The 7591-nt window shown below is 37.3% G+C and overlaps 1 long non-coding RNA gene across 2 annotated transcripts in view; it reads left to right on the top strand.

Moving 5' to 3' along the window:
* Window positions 1–5853, top strand: part of LOC106148525 — a 9790-nt gene extending 3937 nt beyond the window's left edge. For both annotated transcript variants that reach the window (XR_001234057.1, XR_001234056.1), the window contains exon 3: window positions 5612–5853. This is a non-coding gene — a long non-coding RNA (uncharacterized LOC106148525). The remainder of the gene's footprint in view (window positions 1–5611) is intronic.
* Window positions 5854–7591: the final 1738 nt, after the last annotated feature.

Below are 7591 nucleotides of genomic sequence, written 5' to 3'. Positions count from 1 at the left end.
ACAAAATAAGCACCCTGGCTTCCTGCTGAGTCACTTAGCCAAACCTCTAGACTCCCCAAGTTGACACAATGTATCAACCATAACAATGTTATCAACTTTTATAAATTACACACTATTTAAAATCACATAGCTAATCAGGCTATATGAGCATTTTATGTAAGACATGAAATTTATGTAAAATTTTAGAATCCTTTCACATTTTACTTGTGATAAGCAAAGATTACTGATTTCAGTAATTTCAATTTTTATAGTTATAATTCATCTTTGGCCCTGAAACAAAAGACAGACATGAAAATGTACAGAATGGATATGATATAATGTCTGCTTTCATGACCTTAAAGATACAACTTGAATTCAGAGATGAGAAATGTATGAAAAATAACATTTTGTTTTCTGTGAAACCTCACTGCAGAAAATATCCTGGGACTGGGGTGTAGCTCAGTGGTAGAGGATGTGCATAGTATGTTTAAGGCCCTGGGTTTAATCCCTAGCACCAAAAAGAAAAAGAAAAACATACTGATTAAAATAAATAAGTAAAAATGTGTAAGCCTACAAGTTGCTCAAATATAGCCATGTGGACATGGGTAGACAAAGCAAATTAACATTAGTTTGGTCAACCACGGCATAATTGTTATTATTTATATCAGTGTATAAAGCCATATTTCAAAATCATCCTTCACAGGCTCAACTCCATATGACAACTGGAAGAGCAGAGCTCAGTCTGATAACATGCATGCCCAACTCACCCAAATGCTACCTCCTATGATGACACAATGCCAAGCACAGGCTCAGATTGAGATACCTCATCTGTTACACACCACAGACAGCACATACACAGGAATAGGGGCATGTGCACATGCACACACACACACATGCACACACTCACACACACATATCCATGCACACATGTAAAGAAATTTTATTTTCTGAGACACATGAAACAATTTCAGAAACCATAATAATTCAAAGTTTGAGGGGCAACAAAACAAACATATCAGCCTAAAATACTAGGTTTTTTTTAATGTTTTTTGTGTGTGTGCTTCACTAATGACTACATTCTCACATATGGTATATCACGTGAGCCAAAATTTCAGTCTCTGCTTGGTAATTTATAAATGTTTTAGAAAATCACTTTCAATCAAATAATTACTATTGAAGAAACATCATAATTATATACATTTGTTACATATGAATTAATGAATGTAAATGTGATGTTTTATTTATAAGCATATTTTCATGTAAGAATCAGTGGGAGATGTGTTGAAGAGGGTGAAGTGGCTGAGGGGAAACACCAGGATCAAAAATGATCAGTAAGTGCTATGTACATCTACCAATTTCCCAAAGCAAATACAGTCATAAGGCAGTGTAAACATGCACTCATAAAAAAAACAACAACAACAAAAGAAAGTAAAAAATGTAACCACTTGAGTTCACTCTGAATCATATTGCTTGAGTATTTTCTATCTATTAGTGGGAGTAAAGCCAAACAAAACAAAAGTACACCACAAATCGAATGTGTGGGGCAAGTATACCACAAATATAGGCTTTAAATGGAAACAAATTTAATTTATAATCAGTACTGTTGCCATCATTGTTTTATTATTAGTGATTGTATTCTCAGATTCATTGTGTCTTAATGAATGTACTACTTTGTTAAGCGTTGCTGGTTGGAAAAATCAATTAATCTGGAGCAACCCTAAAATACGATGCTATTTACGGGTTAAATGAAAAGAAAAAAAGAAGAATACTGAACACCAGATGTCTTGCTTCCTAAAAGAAGAAGAAAAATAGCTGTTATGGTTGATACATTGTGTCAACTTGGGGAGTCTAGAGGTTTGGCTAAGTGACTCAGCAGGAAGCCCGGGTGCTTACTTTGTATTCATCCTGAACCTGTGGAAGAGGAGGGCATGGAGATTATGTGAGAGCTACATGTCCCTTAGGTGGGGGTAGCCTGTTTACAATGTAAGGGAGGGAAAGAGGCTGCTTGCCTGTGATTCTTCCTTTTTGCTCTGACTGCTTTGCTGTTTGGCTGCCATTTCCCCCTTTGCTCTTGTTGCTTTGCTATCTTCTGCCTCGGAGTCAACCAAGTATGGATTGAAACCTGTACAAACTGTAAGTTAAATAAACCTTTCCTTCCTTAATTTTGGGTGTTGGGTATTTTGTCTCAGAGAAAAGTAACTAAGACAGAATTTGGTACCAGGAGTGGGGTTGTTGCTGTAACTGTACCTGACCATGTAGTTCAAAAGCCTTGGAAAATGGCTGTGAGAAGAGTTTGGAAAGGTTCAGAGATGTTTCCTGGAAGGGTAGAGCTGGAATGCCTTCAGCTGTTCTGTTTGGGAGAGTCTGGTCAGAGCTCAGACGATCAGAAAGCTGATAGAAATCCTGCTGGTAAAGACCATGTTCAGGAGGTTTCTGCTGTAAAGAAGGACTTCATTGGTTGTTGGACTCCAGGTAATGTATTTTATGGCCTTGCAGAAAGTTTGTCTGCATTTTGCTTGTGTCCAGAGACTTTTCCTAAGACTGAGATTAAGGGTGACAGTGGACTGATTAATCTGGCAAAAGAAAGTTCAAGGCAGTCGAATGTTGGTGAAGTGACATGGCTATTGTTGGGGGCTTTTAGCCAGATTTATATTGAGAATCAAGAACAAAGAGCCCAGCAGGATGATTTAAAACTTTGTGAATTTGGCCAGAAAGAAAGCTCCAGTAAAGCTGTGGACTGCAAAGATAAGGCTGAGATCTCTATTGCTGAGAAGGAACAAGAGAATGGAAAAGATGGCCTGAGGGCATCACAAGCAGCAAGTCTCTGCCCTTTGCAACCTCAAAACCGCAAAGGTGAAAGACCTTGCCTTGAGAAGGAAGCCCCAGAGCATCATGTTCCAGAATGGCAGTGGCAGCCACACCAGGTTCCAGAATGGCAGCAGTATAGAGAATTTGCTCCTCAGAATTGGATTCAGAATGCCCAGTGATCCAGCCACTCGACCCCTATGGCCAAGAGAGAGGAAAACTTGGCTACTGCTCCACATGGCAGCAGACCTTGACATCATCCACGTGGCCCCGGCTTTAAGTGCATGGAGAATACAAGAGATCTGAGGTTAAAGAGGCTTCCACCCAGATTTCAGAAGGCCTGAGAGGCCAAGCAGTGTGCTCCTGAGAGGGCAGTATGTAAAGCTGTGAATGTGAAGTAAAAGGTGCCCTGGAGACCTGAGAAGTTTAGAAAAGCCAGGACTGTGGATCACCTGAGGAAAGCTGCAAGAAGGGAACAAAGCAGGCCTAAGAGAGAAGCCATAGGAGCTGTAACCACTGGAAGTGCCATAGGGGTGGAATTATGCAAGCCCTTTGGAGGTCTCAATGTTCCACAGATTGCTTCAGATGCTGGTCATGGAACTATAGGACATAATGTTAGCCCTGCTGGATTTTGGACTTAATTTGGTCCCAACGCTCTGTATTCCTCTGTTTGTACCTTTTGGAATGGTAATGTTCATTTTATGCCATTGAATGTTGGAAGTGTTTAACTTTTCATTTGTATAGGGGCTCACAGCTAAGAGTTTGCCTTACATCTCAGAGGAGACTTGAGACTTGGACTCTTCAGCAATGTTGAAATTGTTAGGACTCTGGCAACTCTTGCACATGAACTAAATACCTTTTACATAAAGGGATGTGCATGAGTCTTTAGGGGATGAAATATTATGGTCCTAATGTAATATAATGTATTTGTATCTGGAAAATGGTTTAAAGAAATGTGTCTGGTTGCCAAGTTGACAAAGGGTGAAGTGTTATGTTTGATACATGTGTGAACTTGGGGAGAGTAGAGGTTTGGCTAAGTGACTCAGCAGAAAGCCAGGGTGCTTACTTTGTATTCATCCTGAGCCTGTGGAAGAGGAGGGCATGGAGATTACATGACAGCTACATGCCCCTTAGGTGGGGGTAGCCTATTTACAATGTAAGGGAGGGAAAGAGGCTGATTGCCTGGGATTCCTCCTTTTTGCTCTGGCTGCTTTGCTGTTCAGCTGCCATTTCCCTCTTTGCACTTGTTACTTTGCTATCTTCTGCCTCGGAACCAGCCACGTATGGACTGAAACTTCCACAAACTGTAAGCTAAATAAACCTTTCCTTCTTTAATTTTGGATGTTGGGTATTTTGTGCCAGCAATGAGAGAAAGGTAACCAAGACAATAGCAAAAGAAAGGTCAGAGGGAAGAAAGAGCAAAGAAATAAAGAGAAATGGGAGGAAATAATAGCTAAGTGGACTGTTATATATGAGAGATTTACCACATCATTACATAAACCAGTAAGCAGAAACACTTATGTAGTGATTCTTGGGTTTTTAGTATTCCAAAAAAAATTGTAGTTGCAGAATTTTTAACCTTTTTCTTGTCAGAAATATGGCAGAGATTTATATTTTACTGGATAATGCTATACAACTCTACCTTCATAGAAGACTTGATCTGAAAAGTTCTTTGAATGATTCAATGCAGAAGGAGTGGTGAATCAGCAAACAACAGAGGGAAATCACAATTTCAAACCCAAATAATGATGTCTTAGTCCTTATACAGGAGTTTGATTTTTAAAAACCCGCCAGATTTTTCCTCCATTTCTTTTTTTTTGTTTGTTTGTTTTTGTTTTTTCTCTGGTACTGGGAACCGAACTCACGACCTTGTGCTTGCCAGGCAGGTGCTTTGCCGCTGAGCTAAATCCCCAGCCCTTTTCCTCCATTTCTATAAAGATATCTGGGTCTGTTGGGTGCCCAAAAGTCCTTCCTTTGTGCTCCAATCTTCCTCCCTCAAACACATCCAAATTTTACCAATGAAGAACTCAACTGTATCTCATTATTCTGACTTCTGTTGCCTTTCATTTGTCTGTCCACTTCTCTCTAAATTTTTGCAATAAGATATCATTTGGACTCCTTACCTTTGATGTGAAATCTGTACTCCAACTTCCCTTCTGCTTCTTAGACTTTCAAACTGTTAAAATCACTGAGGTCATTTATTTATTTTATTGCTGAGGATTGAACCTAGGGCTTTGTGCACACTAAATACATATTCTACTACTGTTATACCATATACATATACATGTCTATATGTATATGTACATGTACATAGTGTGTTTTATTTATAAGCATATTTTCATATAAAAATCTGTGTCTTGTTAAAGAAGGGGAGATAGAAGATAGATGGATGGATAGATTAGATAGATAGATAGATAGATAGATAGATAGATAGATAGATAGATAGACAGATAGCCCACAAAAATGAATACACATTTCAGGAAAAGAAAAATAGTATAATTTTTTTTTCAACAGATAGTGTTATTCTCATAAGGGGGACCCTAAAAGATATCATCTATCTCAGAAAACCCACTATACTGGCCACACTTAGAGAAAAAAATTGAAAATGCATGTGCACTAATCTCCATGACCAAGGTTCCCATGATGTCTCAATAAATTTAGCATTAAAATTTAGCATTAAAAGTTTTTCATTGAAATCTGTATACATATTTTGGTGGACTCTCTCTTAGAAAGATATATAGGTGGACAGACAGACAAACAGACAGATAGTCCACAAAAATGTGTACAAACTTTACAAAAAGAAAAATAGTATGATTTTTTTCAACAGATGATGTTACCTGCGTGTGGGGGACCCTAGAGGATGTTGTATGTCTTAGAAAACCTACTATATGGCTGACACTTGGAGAAAAAATTGAAAATGCATGTGCATTGATTTCATTGACCAAAGTTACCAAAGCAGCAATTCCCTAAACTAATACACATCTGGAAGCTGATGGCCACCACCTTGACCACCTCTTGTAATTGTAAAAACCAAAGGTAATTTGTATTACTCTCATGATGTCTCAATAAATTTAGCCTTAAAATATTTATACAAGTTTTCATTGAAATTTATATATATTTTTGGTGGAGTCTCTCTCTTAGAAGGATATATAGGAAGGTAGATAGACAGACAGACAGATAGATAGATCATCACTGTTAAAATATTCACATCTATTAGAATGATACCCAAGGTTTATCATCAACCCATTTTGCTGATTGCATCAAATATTATTATATGTCATTTTCTATGCAAGAAACTTGGCTAGATTCTGTGGTTTTAAAGACTAAAACATTGTCACTGCCATCCTACAATACATAATCAGACAAGCAGTTAGGAATTGAGATAACCATTGAGTGAGATCATCCCTTAAACTCTCAGAGTATTCAAGAAAAACAGCCCTTAAGGTATCTTTGTGCAAGTCTCAGCCCAAATATTTTTGCTTCTTCAATGTGATCATGACATATTCATACAGTTATTTGATAAATGTTTATTGAGTTCTTGTTGAACTCCTATTATATGCCAACTATTAATGAGTGGGAAAAGATATTCAATAATTTATCAGTGAATAAGTAAACAAGAGAATGAATTTTAGGCTAACTTCAATACTTGCATGTTTCCTTGTTGAAAGCTCAGGAAGTTTGACAGAAGACTACAGTGCCACTGTGACATATCAGCAGAGTCCCCTCAAGACTTGTGAACTTATCCCTCCAGCTGCCTCAGTGTTCGTAGTCAGACAGCACTCAAGCGTGAGCCTTCAGGGAATAGATTTATCTAAAGAAAGTTGCTTCATCCAAATGATGATGATGTACTCTTGCCCAGGAAGCCCTTGTCAAAGAGTGACCACTACAATCAGATAAAACCTCACTGTCCTCTCTCCAATTAAGTACCATTGTGGCTTCAGACTTCACCAAAAGTCAGCCGAGACCTTTCTGGAGATTGCAGTGTAGCCTAGCTGTTTTCAGTTCAGCTTCCTTCACTTTTCTCCCAAAGGTGATAATTGTAAAAACATACCCTAGCATGTTTCCACACCAGTTTTTACATCTGAATCTGCTTTCCTAAGAGAAACCACTGGTGATATAGGCACATCTAATTTTTCTTTAATTACCAGGGGTTTAAAGTTCAGTGTGTACATGAAGTACTGCAGTGAATTAAAGAACTCTGAACTGGCCCAAATAATATGATTCTCAATCAGCTAGAAGAGGTAATTATGAAAGCTTAAGTAATACTTAGGAAGGTTGTCTCAGTACATCTTCTCCTTGAAATTTAATATAAACAGGGTCATGTAGCTAATGTTCATTGTGGTATGCTGAAAGTAGTCAATAAGGTTTTAATAAATGAGGTCATAAAGTCATTAATTGTTTATGTCTTCCTTGGTAGAGAGATAATTCATTAGTAATTAGGTATTATTAAGGAAATATCAATATCTGCCCATATAATAAATGTAAACCTCTAATAGATTTTTAAATGTATGCAAGTTGTTTATGCTTATTCTAAATTTTGGAGAAGATCATAAATTCATGGTGATTGAAATATTTAAAATGCAGGGATAAATCAATATAGATATATTTATGTGTTATGTTTGCTAATATGAATGCAGAACAATATAAAATGGCTTCAGTTATAGTCATTTGTAAAGTGTCTTGCCTGTTTGACAAAAATCTGTAGAACAGAAAATTTTAGTAGATGGTGAAGCGCTGAAAAAGTTTAAAAATATTCATCTTATAAAAAATTCTAAGGAAATTAAAGGCTATTTAAACTGTATATTTC

This window comes from Chinchilla lanigera, unplaced genomic scaffold (genome assembly GCF_000276665.1).
Source record: "Chinchilla lanigera isolate Chin_1 unplaced genomic scaffold, ChiLan1.0 scaffold00022, whole genome shotgun sequence".
NCBI lineage: Eukaryota > Metazoa > Chordata > Mammalia > Rodentia > Chinchillidae > Chinchilla > Chinchilla lanigera.
Note: the sequence above shows the minus strand (reverse complement) of the source record. Positions and strands in the feature narration are given on the sequence as shown.